The following is a 13,526-nucleotide window of genomic DNA, read 5'->3' on the forward strand; positions in this document are numbered from 1 at the left end:
GTGCAGGGTGGGCAGGGTGGAGTGCTTGGCAGATTCAATTTTAGATATACAGAATAATATAGTATAATAAAGTAATTAATTAGCTTTCTGATATCAATGGAGTCCTCCTCATCATTCCTCCTTTGTCAGGACCCTCACAGCATTGCCAGAGTGAATGACCCAGCTGACCTCAGGTGAATTCAGCAATCTCAGTGAGGTTCTCAATCTCAGTGAGGTGTTTGATTATTGAGGATCTCAATCAAGGAGCTGCTTGGTGACATGGGATGTTTCCATCCTGTTCCCTGTTCTTCTCCTCTGCTTCCAGCCAGAGGTTCCAGCCTGCAGAGCTCTTTTACAAGCCAGCTCTTACCCAAGACAAAAGGGATGCTATGGCAACAACAATAGTGTCATTTCCCCTGACCAGTGCCATCCATCCCTGCAGGAAAACAGGGGTGGAAAAGCTCTGAAAGAGCTTCAGAAAAAATCAGTGTCAGGAGTTGGCATGAAACAAATCCAACTGTATCACGCTGCATTCAAAGCCACATCTTATAAAATCATTCAGGACCAAGGACTGGAAACAGGGGCAGCTTGCCAACTTATTCAGCAGATGTACACTCACAGCTGGTCAGCAGCTTTCTAAAATTACCACAGTCATCTAAGACAGATTTTCTTCAGACCAAGGCAGGTTTTTAATAGATTCAGGAAACAAAATGTTATCTGGTAACATTTCTCCTAATTCTAAGGCAGTAAATTATCTTTGTGATACTGCTTTTTAATTCCTTCTGTGTTTTCTATTGCAGTTCAGAAGTTTTATTTTCTTTTAAAAATGCTGATCACCTCCATTTACCCTTAGAAGAGTGAAGGCCATGCTAACTTCTGTCTAGTTGTAAAAGGCTGGTTTCATGGGAATTATTTCAAGAAGTTTGGTGGCAATTAAGGTACAGTTCAAATTTTTTTTTCCGATCTAGACAAGTTAACTTTTGTGACTTTATTTTTTCTGCAGGATGTAACAACTCACTGCTGCTCACTTTGCTTCTCTGCCTGCTCTTCACTGCCCTGTTTTATGAAGTTTAGCTTTCATCTCCTCTAGGCTTGAGAGAAAGTGAGGCATTAGGAAGCCAAGCAAATTACTGTACTTGCCAATACACTCTTACAAGAAGAGAGGCAAATATTGAGAGTGAACTCCCAGAACCTTCACCATTAGAATGAAGACAGGTGCTTGTTGTTGGCTGCAGCCATGCCAAAGGTACCTGATGGTTATGGAAGGTGAGGGCAGTCCATACCAGCTGTCATACAATCATAGAATCACAGAATCCCAGAATTATTGAGGCTGGAAAATCCCTGCCAGCCCCTGGAGTCCCAGCTGTGCCCAGTGCCCACCTTGTGCCCAGCCCAGAGCACTGAGTGCCACCTCCAGCCCTGCCTGGGACACCTGCAGGGCTGGGCACTGCAAAGCTCCCTGGGCAGCCCCTGCCAAGGCCTGAGCACCCTTTGCATGCAGAAATTGCTGCTGCTGTCCCAGCTGAGCCTCCCCTGGCCCAGCCTGAGGCCCTTTCCCCTTGTCCTGTCCCTGTTCCCTGGCAGCACAGCCCGACCCCCCCTGGCTGTCCCCTCCTGGCAGGGAGTTGTGCAGAGCCACAAGGGCCCCCTGAGCCTCCTTTGCTCCAGGCTCAGCCCCTTGCCAGCTCCCTCAGCCCCTCCTGGGGCTCCATTCCCTGCCCTGGACACGCTCCAGCCCCTCCAGGGCTCTCTGGCCAGGAGGGCCCAGAACTGGACACAGCCCTGGGGTTCCTCAGCAGGGCCAGCCCATGGGACAGGCCCTGCCCTGGCCTGTGGCCACCTCATGGCTGGCACACCCAGGCCCCGTTGGCCTCGTGCCCCCTGGGCACCCCTGGGCTCCTGCCCAGCCCTGGCACAGCCCCCAGGGCCTTTCCCCAGGGCCCTTTCCAGCCCCTGTGCCCAGCCTGGAGCTGCAGGGCCTGGGCTGAGCCAGGGCAGGACCCAGCACTTGGCCTTGCTGAACCTCAGCCCATGGATCCAGCTCTGCAGAGCTCCCTGCCCTCAGCACAGCCACACTGCAGCCAGCCTGGTGCTGTCTGTGAACTTACTGAGGGCACCCTTGGGAACTCTCACACTCAGATCTGTTCCCTGCACTCACACTCTGGTTTTGGCTCTTACATATTGTGCAGTTTTTATGCTCCCCAGGCAGTGTGGCTTGCAAACAAAACATATCATCCATTTATACTTTTGGCAAGGTTTTGCCCCACCCAAAGCCAGGCTGAGGCTGGTGGCAAACAGAGCTTTGCAGAGGAAATGTGTTGTGTGCTCCCAGCTCTGCCCAGGGCTCTGCTGATGCTGTGTTTAGAGCACATTCCAATAGCAGGAATGAAGCAGCACATCAGTCACCAGGCCCTTTCTTTTAGCACTGTTAGCAGTTACACCACAAAAGGCAAATGAACATAAAGAGGCATTCAGCTGGGGCTAGCTGAGTCTTGGTCTTTTGTCTGGAAAATCCTTAACATCCCCATTGAGGGCTGGAGTAACAAATTAAAAACTTTTGTGTGCTTGCCCCTCGCAATCAGCACGTGTGAGTAACACTGGGAGTGGATAAAGGAAAAGGGAGTTGTGGGCTGGCTTCACCATTCATTAAGGTAAAGTCATTTACTCTTCTTTACACAGGCTTGAAAGGGCTGCCCAGTGCAACAGTGCTTGGGGCATGGATCTGGGCACAGCAGGGGTGGAGGAATGGTGCTGCCATGTCCTGCTTTGGGAATGGCTTTGAGTCCTGTGCTGAAAGCAGAAAGCTATGAAAAATATCTTATTTTCTTTAGGTGTGCATGGAGAATCCACTCAAATTAAACAATGAATGGGATGTTTTATCCCTCTTCAGGATCCTTGGTGTTTGCAGGTCTTTGGTTACAGAGTGGTTAAAGCCAAACCTTTCCTGGCAGGGACAGGGAGGGACCAATGGCCCCTGACCCCAGACTGCAGCTGGGGGGTTCAGGGTGGGAGTGGGCTGGCACTCCTTCCATGGAATCACACAATCACACAGTCATTATGGTTGGAAAAGGCCTCCAAGGTCTCCAACCTCTGATGGAACACCACCATGCCCACTAAGCCAGCAGCCCCAGGAGAGACACCAGGAGGGTTTAGGAACCTCCCTGAAACAGCCCATGGATGAGGGACCAGTGCAAGACTGAATGGAAGAGATGGGAAAGCTTCCTGTGAAGCAAAACTCCAATACTTACCTTTGAAGGTAACTCAAATTCATGTTTGACAGCAAAAATAGTGTTTTTCTCTTTTCAAGTTTTCTGTGTTGTTGTGGCTGAGGAAACAAAGCCCTGTGCACAGAAACAAGCTCCATGTGGGAGGTGCTGCCTGATAACATGGTCAAACCCCAGCAGTTTTCCTCTTGCTTTCTGTGGGAGGTTGCAGGGGCTGTGGTGGTTCTGTGGAAGGCACTGCTCCATTCAGGAGCCATGAACTCAAGCTTTAGAGTTTCACAAGCAGCAGAGTGTGAAACTCTCTTTTTTAATCACTGCTTTTATGTCTTGGGAAGCAGTGTAGAATGGAATTCTTATTTCTCTTGGCTTTCCTGACACCTACCCTGATTGAATGTCTGGTTTTGTTTCACTCCTGTCAGGATAACATCTCTTGGTTTTGGCAGATCTCCCGTGCTGGAATTCACTTTTGCAGCTGATACGTTAATGGCGCACGGCTGCAAATCGATTTTGTAAAACATTTTACTTAAAATGCCAGGATAATCATTTACCCTGCTTGTCATTAGATCTCTTTTTGCTCAGGCACTCCCTGCACTTCTTGAGCTCTGGATGTGAAATAAGGCTCAGTGAAATCTGGCAGGATGTGAGCTGCAGCATTAGTTGTATGAGGTGGTTGTACCCAAACCCATCATTTGGGAAGTTCCAGTGCCTCTCCTCCATAAGGTGCTGTTACACATGTTCACTACATGAACACAGGCACCTTTGTGGAAAATGTTCTTCAGCAGAGCCACAATGTATGACTGTTAAATAAATTCACTTGTGAACTGATTCTGTGTAAAAAGGGAGCCTTATACTCATTTATCACAATGAAAGGAATTCCTTAAGCACTATGGAAAACAGCCACCTACAATTATCACTCAGTAATTTAAAATGCCAGTTGCTTTCCTTTCTGACACAGAAAATATATGTCTACGCATGCAGTAAAGGTAGTTAATGATCACATGCTGCATTAACAGGATGGGAAAATTAATCCCATCCAATATAAAAGTATAAATATCATTAGCTGAACCAAGATGAATGTGACGTTCTTGGTGAGTGAGTCTATTTTTGGGAAATCACGGGGTTGGAATAAGATTAAAATAAAAAAAGGTGACACTTGGCTCTTCTAACTAACTGTAAAATACTCCCTTTTCCACTAAGAGGTTACAGCTTGTTCCTTTCATAAAGCCTCTGGTTTAGCCTCTCTATAATTTCAGCCTGAGAAGAACTTTAGGGTTGAAGGACTGCAAACCATGGAGTGACAGGACAAGGGGGAGTAGGTGTAGATCAGCTTTTAGGAACAAATCCTTCCCTGGGAGGGTGGGCAGGCCCTGGCACAGGGTGCCCAGAGCAGCTGTGGCTGCTCCTGGATCCCTGGAGGTGCCCAAGGCCAGGCTGCACAGGGTTTGGAGCAGCCTGGGACAGTGGAAGGTGTTCCTGCCATGGCAGGGGTGGAATGGGATGAGCTTTATGCTCCCTTCCAACCCAAACCCTTCTGTGATTCCATGTAACCAGTGTTGCTTATTTTTGCAGAACAAGTTTACAAAGCAGCTCAACTTGTGCCACCCATAATATTTCTCCTGACCTCTGAGACTACTTAAACTTCTTATAAAGTAAAATTCATTTGGTTGGACATAGCCAAAGCTGTTGTTTATCTCATGGAATATTTTAAAAGCCAATCTGTTCCCTCTGTTGGTGTATTTTTACTCTGATTTAAATAGACACAGAAAAAAACACTTGTGGTCTGTGTGTTTAATGGGCTGTGTGTTTAAAGATCCTGCCCTGCCTTTTCTGGTCCTACCAAAGCTGCTGATGGCAGCCTGAATATCCTTTGGTCATTATAAATCTTCCTGCTAATGAACAAGGCTGGTTCCTCAGAGTTTATTTAAGCAGGAGAAACGCTGGTTGCATTTGAAACCATCTCACCATTATGATTTTAAGCCCCCAGGTATTTTGCACAAGGAAAAGACACTTTGCAAAGCTTGGGTCAGAGATCTCCTCCTGGAGGCTCTGACTCCTGATGCACGTTGGCATCTGGCTGCTGAGGCAGCAGCAGCAGAGTCAGGGAACCCATTCCAGCACGTGTGCTCAGAACAAGGGCTAATTCATCCCCAGGAATAACTTTGAACTGACACAGAAAGTCAGCACTTCTCCCTGCTCAGGGAAGCCAGCTCATTCTTCCCAGGCCTTATGTTTAGCTGGAGATAACCATGGGCTGTTAAACACCCAGAGAAGCTGCTAGAAGCCTTGTGGCACCAGGAGAGCCCTGCTGACTACACCTGCACAACAGCCCCCATGGCATGGAGATAATAAAGTGGGGTTTGAAAAAAGAACCTTTCTACGGTAACAGATATCATATATATACATACATACACACATACACACATACATACATATATACATATATATATATATATATATATATATATATGTATGTATATGTATATGTGATTTGCTTTGCTGCTGCCAAGCAGACAAGGGCAGGAGGCAAACCCACAGGCAGGATTTGCCCACTGATGTGTTTAGATACAGTAAGTGGCAGATCTTAGGTGGAGAAAAATGTTCTTTAATCAGTATCTTTTACTTTATCACCATTAACTCTGTCATGCTAATACAGTGTTACTGATTAAAGCTCCTGAGCTTCCCTGTAATAGTCCTGAATTACTGTCAGGATAATGAGATTTCCATTTTTTCCATTTCTAAATGTCCTGTTCGTGCCATCCAAATCACATCTGCATTCAACAGGAATTATTCTCCCTTCCTGCATCAAAGATACCACACCACACTCAGCTGGAAGCAGCTTTCCCCTGGTTGAGTGCTTGGTTCAGGATTATTATTACCAGCCCTGGGTTATTCTGCTGTGTATTTAAACAGGCATTGAAGGACATTGGTGCACAAGGCTGAGCTCTGAGGGACAGGGGATAATGGGTGACACCAGATAAATTATTTGTGCTTATTAATCATAAATCCTCCTTGTACCAAGGGTGCTCCTGCAGTGGTGATAATCACACCCAGTGATGGTTGGGCATGGAGATCAAATTGCTGCTGCAGGACAGAGGCAGTGCTACCAGAAAAGAGAGAGCAACAAAGGGAATGATGGCCAGGAGGTCTGACAGTGAAGCCACCACACTGGCAGTGGCATTTGCTGCAGTTCTGTGACAATCTCCAGCTCCAAATCTGGACTCCAGCACAGCCTATCTAACAAGAGGTGTTTCAGCCACCTACAGCTTGTTTTAGGGTGAGGCTGTGTGGTGTTGTGAGGTCCCCAGGATGAGGTGAGAGATGAGAATTTCACTCCAAGTTCTCAGAAGGCTGATTTATTATTTTATGATATTATGTTATATTTAAAAAGTGATATACTAAAAGTGTACTAAAGAAAGAGAAAGGTTAGAAAGGAATGAATAATAAAAGCTTGTGAGCGACTCCTCAGAGTCCAACACAGCTGATGATGATTGGTCATTAATTAGAAACAATTCACATGTTTGGATAAACAATCTCCAGACCACACTCCAGAGGAGCAAAACATGGAGAAGCTGAGGCTTCTCCTCTTACCAGGATTTTTCAGAAAATATCACAGAGGCAAGGCTGCTGTGTTAACCTGAGCTTTGGAGGATCTCTCATGATGCCATGTCCACAATCTGCATTTTTATGCAAAAACTCAGGGCAGCCTCTCCCTTTGCTGGCTGCCAGGTCACCTGGGTGTCACAGCACCCTCCATGACAAAGCCCAAGCCTTGGCTGACTTGAGGGGCTTCAAATTTGGTTTTGTTCCAGCTGTCTCATTCCAAGCCAAGAGCAAAATAATGTTTAGAATTGTATTATTATCAATCAAAAGATTGACAAATTTATGTTGTGAACATATTGACATCTGCTTTGTGCAAGCAACAGGGTTTGGTGACATGAATCACCTTGTTCAAGCCCCTAGGTTGTTCTGGAGCTTCATTATTCAGGCCCCTGTTCCACTGTTGCTCTTGTATAACTTCAGGTACCCAATTGAAATCAACTTGAATTTGTATGGCTCTCTCACTAGAATATGGGGAGACAAAGCATAAAAGATTAAACCAATCTCTAAAAAACCCAGCAAAATACCAGTTAACAATCATTCCTTGGCATGAAAGCAAAATCACATTATGATCTGGAAAAAGAAGAAAGTGCAAATAGGATTTCAGTGGATAAATACAATAATGGTTACCACTCTCATGCAAGAGCAAAATTCCAGGAACAGCTGAGTACAAATTAGTATTCTTTTCTTCCATCTAGAAGTGCTTACAGCCAAAGAAGTGGATCCTGCAAATAGAACACATTAGATCCTTCTGGGCTCCCACTGATGGTTTCCAAAGCAGAAAATATTAAATTAATAGCACAAACATGGGGAAGCACTAAAGGCACAATAAACACATAATATACTATTTTTTGCAGTTATTTTTAGATCAAATTTATTTTTTAATACAGCTCCTGAACTTGGTTCAAAGGTATGTGATGAGTTCCAGAGAAAGACCAGAACAACAGAAGATTTCAGCCCAGGTAAGCTAAAGTTAAGGTAAAATCTATTTGCAATACCCACTGCTAAGCAATTAAATGTTCAGCATGACTCTCATTTATTGAACAATTATATAGATTGAGAACTGAGGAGAAAAGAAGAAATCACAGCAAAATTTGTTTGCTCTGATTTCGGATGTATTAAACACTAAAAAGATGGTGGTTGTTATTAATGACATGGAAGCCTTCCCTAGCTGTTATTTACCCTAAGATTGGATCGGAGCTAACACAATTTCAAGGAAACATTCTCTGCTGTGATCTCCAAACACGGTTACACATCCTCCTTTATGCTCCGCACAATATTAGCCCCATTTGCAGAACAAACACATTCAACCCTGAGCCCTGGGGCCGTGACCCGTGAATAACAGCGCTAATGGGATTGTGCTCCACACAAAACTCCCGCTGGATTTGTGGGAGCCGCTCCACCTCCCACCTCCTTCCCACACACTCTCTGCCATCCTCTCCTCCGGGCCCCAGCAATGCCTCAGCCACCACGTTGCTTTGAGCTGCCTTTTCTTTCTTTAGCACCGGTGGAAATGACATTTTTTTGCAGTTATAAATTGTGTGGCCACGCTGAAGGGGTCCAGGCTCAGCAGGAGTGAGGAGGTTGTATCACTCTGAGCTTTCTATGGCTTATACTGCATTACAATCCCACCAAGTACTGTACTCTAGCTCCACTAGGACTTGGGTGTTAAATCTTCAAATTATCATCATTTGCCATCAAAATGAGAACCTTATCATCAGCTTCTCCTCTTGTTTCATTTCTTCCCTGAGTGGCTGGCCCTCTGCTGAAATTCCATATTGCACAGGATGCCTCCAGACCCAAGCTGCCACCACTGCCAATTCGGGCTGCTTTGACAGTGCCAAGTGCCTCCTGCACAGTGACACCAGGAACCTGGACTGGTGAGTTTTGTTTCCCAGGGAAAAGGGGTGGTCTTGGTGTTTGGGGGCCTGTGGCCCTGTGAGGGTGACTGCTTGCAAGGATTCTGAAATCCACAAAGCCCAGAGCTCCAGGCATGCTGTAGCTGCAAAAGGCATCCCAAGGGGAACACAAAACTGCCACAACATGGCTTCCACCAGAGCTTTCTCCTTGAAGCAGCCTTAGCTCTAGGCTGTGTTTACTGCCTAGAGTTAGGGTTCCAGCTAGGGTTAGGGTTTTGAAACCACAAAGCCCAGAGCTCCAGGCACCCTGCATCCCAAGGGGAACACAAAAGGATGCCTCCCAGACCCAAACTGCCACCACAGCCAACTTGGGCTGGTTTGAGAGTCCCAAGCACCTCCTGCAAAGTGTTATCAGGAACCTGGGCTGGTGAGTTTTGTTTCCTAGCAGCAACAGGTTATTGAATCCAGAGGCTGTTGCAGGGAAATCTGTAGAAGCCCCTGTAGAAGTGGAAAAACATTTGATGCTCCTTCTCACATGGAGAACCTGATGCCCTTCAAGGTTTATTTAAGTCTATATATTTATCAAGCTCATAAGAGGATATCCACATGTTTTATCTGATGTTTCCTTGAAAGGATGAGAGGATCCATACAGAGATTTCACCTGTTTTAAGGAGAGAAGCATAGAACACCCAGAGTTGGAAGGGAACAAAGGGATCATCAAGCCCAGCTTCTGACCCTGCACAGACATCCCAAAATAGTCTCACTGCTGCCTGGGAGGGCTGTCCAAACACTCCTGGAGTTTGGGCAGCCTTGGGGCTGTGCCCATTCCCTGGGGAGCCTGGTCAGTGCCCAGCACCCTCTGGGTAAAGAACCTTTCCCCAGTAACATATCCTGAATTTCCCTCACCTGAGGCATGACCACAGCAGTGTTGGGAAGGGAGCTCTGGAGATCTCCACTCCAGGGCAAGACTATTGCCTGCAATCAATCAGGACACTGAAGAGATATTTTATTATTAGTATTGTTGTTGTTGTTATCATCATCATCAAAAGCAGCTTGATTTATAGACCTTATGCTAATTTGAGGAATGGAGCTGGCTTGGGGACACAGGATACAAATCACTCAGCTATAGGCACTGAGTTCAACATGATGACTGCTAAACCCACTTAGCAGAAGCTTATTCTGACCTTAGTGCTGTTATCAGAGCTGCAGTCACTGGGAACAGGAGTTTGTTTTTAAAATACAGATATTTTTCTTCCTTTGGGCTGGCTGCAAAGGCAACTGCTGCCCCTACAGGGAAAAGCGAGAAAATCCAGCTTGGCAATGAAACTCGTGCTCTCCCCGGGTGCCAGCACAACAGGAGCACAGAATCCCCAAACCTTTGTTTGGCAATGGCAGCTCCCAAAATCACATGAGGTGAAGGACAAATAGAGGGGATGATAGGAATCAGCCTCCAGGATGGGATCCTGGCATTGAGCAGGAAGGAGACCTGGAGCCACTGGTGACTGCAACATCTCTGGGCTCAGCAGAAAACCCCACAGAGCTTCAGTGGGAGCCTCCAGGTGTCCTTTTGCTCTTGCCCCTTGAGCACCATGGAGGTGACACGGTCTGGAGCTCAGTGGCCAGGCACAGGGGGACAGCCAGGCTTTCCTGAGTCTCCAAAAGAGGTGACTTCAAGATGATCTGGAGGCATCATCCTGTTTGTCAACTTGACATCAGGTTAAGGGTGGACATTTCCTCCTGTTCTGCACTGGGGAGGCCGTGGCTGGGCACTGGGACCGGTTTGGGGCTCCAAGGCATCTCCAAAGCAAAGTGAGCCTGGGGACACCCTGGCAGGGGTGGGAAAGCAAGGAGAGGCTGTGGGAGCCAGAGAGGAGGCAAAGGGGGATGCAATGGCCTCTCCTCCTGCTCACAGACATCTTGGGGACATTGGGGATGGGCTCTGCTCCGGGGGGCACAGCTGCATCACGGGAAGCCCCAGCCAGTCCCAAGAAAACAATTCTTATTCTTACAAATTCACTGTCAGCCCCTTGCCTCAAGAAATCTGCCTCTTCCCAGCCTCTGTTGTGCTGTAAGCTCAGCCCTGAGCGCTGGCAGAGCCTTTCCCTCCTGTTTTCCCAGGATTTCAGCATGTTGCTTGCAGAATGAACCGGCTGGCAAAGTGAATTCAGGGAGCATCCTCAAGGTAATCTCTCCTGAAAGCCTGGAGCTAATCAGGCTTCCCTGAGTCACTGCAGAGCCACAGCACTGCTAAAACCCCACCTTGGTGCTGCTGGTTTCCCAGAGCAAGGCTTTCTTCTCCCAGCTCCTGCCTGGAGAGCTAACTGAGTTTTAATGACTCCCTAATTAATGGCTTTGGGCGGCCGGACCTGCCCGAGCACGCAGGCTCCGTCTGCAGGGAGGAGGATGAGGAGGATGCAGCAGCGCGGGCTCCGCTCCAGGCTCAGCTCAGCCCTGCTGGTGCGTCTGGAAATCCCTTTTGGGGACAAGCACCGGTTTTCCAAGGAAACAGGCACGCCGGGACATGCAGCACAGCAACCATCCACATCCACTCCAAGGTTTATTTAGTCACAGTTCATGTGAAGGAGTGGGGGAAAAAAAGCTTTTGGGATGAGCAGTAGGAAAAGCCAAAGGGCTGCAGCACGTGAGGCATTGTTTCTGTAGGAATTTCACAGCAAATCAGATCCAAACTCCGCAGAGATGATGGCCCCGTGGAGCTGCTGCTGTCCCTGTCACCCCGTACCACCTGGACAGAGAGAGGGTGGCACCGTGCCCTCCTTGCTGACTCAGCAAAGCGCTGCAAAGCACATGCAGGTGTACAAGGGGGTTGTTAGGAACACCCTGCTCCACGAACGGCTGCTGAGGAGCTTTGCCAGCCCGGGAACGCCTGGCGGGTTTTGACAAGCCTGGTCGGGAGCAGTGCTCGCTGTTTGGGAGAGGAGGCAGTGCCAGAGCCAGGCACAGGGAAGGAAAGGAGTGAGGGATTTGATGAGCCTGGGAGCCACCATTCTCAGGAAATACAGCACTTCTGGAAACTGCTTTTACCCCTAAGAGGAGAAGCAAACCCCGTTAGCAGCAAGGAAAGAGGGAGCAGAATCACTTCCTGGGATGCTGGAGAAGCTCGCTCGCTGAAGGGGCCGGGAGTGGGGATATCTGCAGTGGGACACCTGGAATCCTCAGCTCCATCCTGCTCCCACCTACTCATCATCCTCAGCCCAGTGGGAGCTGCAGCTTTTATCCCAGAGCCGTTTTTTGGAATCCTCTGTCACCCTTTCATTGTCTCATGGGAAATGCCTGGCATAGGGCTAAAGGAAATGCTGTAAGGATCCACCCAAGGCACGGAATGGTGCTCCTGTTTCTAGTCCTGAAGCCCAGGGACACGTGCAGTCCCCAGGACCCTGGGGAGAGCAGTGCCCAGCCCAGCCAGGATTGCTGGGCTCTCCTGGAGCTGTTTTTCAGATCCTCTGTCACCTGTTCATTAGCCCACGGGAAATGCTGTATGGATCCACCCAAGGCACGGATTGTGCTCCTGTTTCTAGTCCTGAAGCCCAGGGACGCATCCAGAACCCTGGAGGGAGCAGTGCCCAGCCCAGCCAGGAGATCTGGGCTCTCCCAGAGCTGTTTTTGGGATCCTCTGTCACCCTTTCATTATCCCACAGGAAAGGCTGTAAGGATCCACCCAAGGCATGGATGGTGCTCCTGTCCTGAAGCCCAGGGACACATTCAGGACACTGGGGACAGCAGTGCCCAGCCCAGCCAAGACATTCTGCTTCCAAGGGATGTTCCAAGGCAAGGCAATGGCAGCCTGTGCCTCTGGAAAACCTACCAGTCCCATCTGGAAACCTGCTGATTGATTTCCCCTTGGAATTGTCTTGTCTTCCTTCTTTTACCATCTTCCACACTTCATTTTTCTTTCTTCTGTTTAAACGGGGAAATATTTTTGCCCTCCCTCCGCTAAGAGTTTCTCCTTTTACTTCCAATTTTGACGCATTTCCCCCAGACGTGCTATTTTAATCAGAAGCAATCAGCCATTAAAGCCAGATTAATTAAAGAAATGAGTTTACGTATTTTCCTAATGATCTGAAACAATCTTGCATTTCTAATGCTGTTTGTCTGCAACCCATCACTGCTTAATATCCCTGATCAGAGAGGATGACGCCACCTCACCATTAATCACTGCTTGAATAACAAAGTAGCAGAATCGGGATCTCCTGCATCCTTTGGAACAGGGGGATTTTGGTCTCTTTTGCCATTTACACTGCAGCTAACAGCCCTGCCCTGCAGTTCCTTAAAGCCACAGCATGTGGATTCACTGTGCTTTTTGCTCAGCTCCATTCACTATGTATTTAATTCTGATTTTTGCTCTGCTCCCTTTTTCTGAACAGCCCTTGCTACCATCAGGGGACAGGGACAAAGCCCTGTGGGACTCTTCCCATTTGGAACAACGACCTCTGTGTCTGTTTCTATTTCTAAAGCTTTTAAAACCATCACAGTCAGTACAACCCCATCAAACATCAGGGTTTGGTGTGAAGATGCTGAATTAATGGGTCAAAATGATCCCAAAATGACATCTCAAAGACACTGAGCTGATGGTGCTGTTTGGTGTAAATGGTGTCATGGATAAAGGCACTAAATGAATGATGCAACCCACAGAAATGATGTCATAAATACCATCAATGGGGGAATGATGTCACCAAGTGGTGGCATAAATGAGGGGTATGGGGTCATTGCTGCCCTCAAAGAAGGACCCATGGTGAGTGAGGTAAGATAAAGGTAATTGGAATTTTACTTAAGTTAGTTGAATATTATTTCATTAATAAAGTGTCAGCATGCTAATAATCAACATACCTTTCTAAATAAAAATATCTCT

This window comes from Ammospiza caudacuta, chromosome 9 (assembly GCF_027887145.1).
Source record: "Ammospiza caudacuta isolate bAmmCau1 chromosome 9, bAmmCau1.pri, whole genome shotgun sequence".
In the NCBI taxonomy this organism is placed as follows: Eukaryota; Metazoa; Chordata; class Aves; order Passeriformes; family Passerellidae; genus Ammospiza; species Ammospiza caudacuta.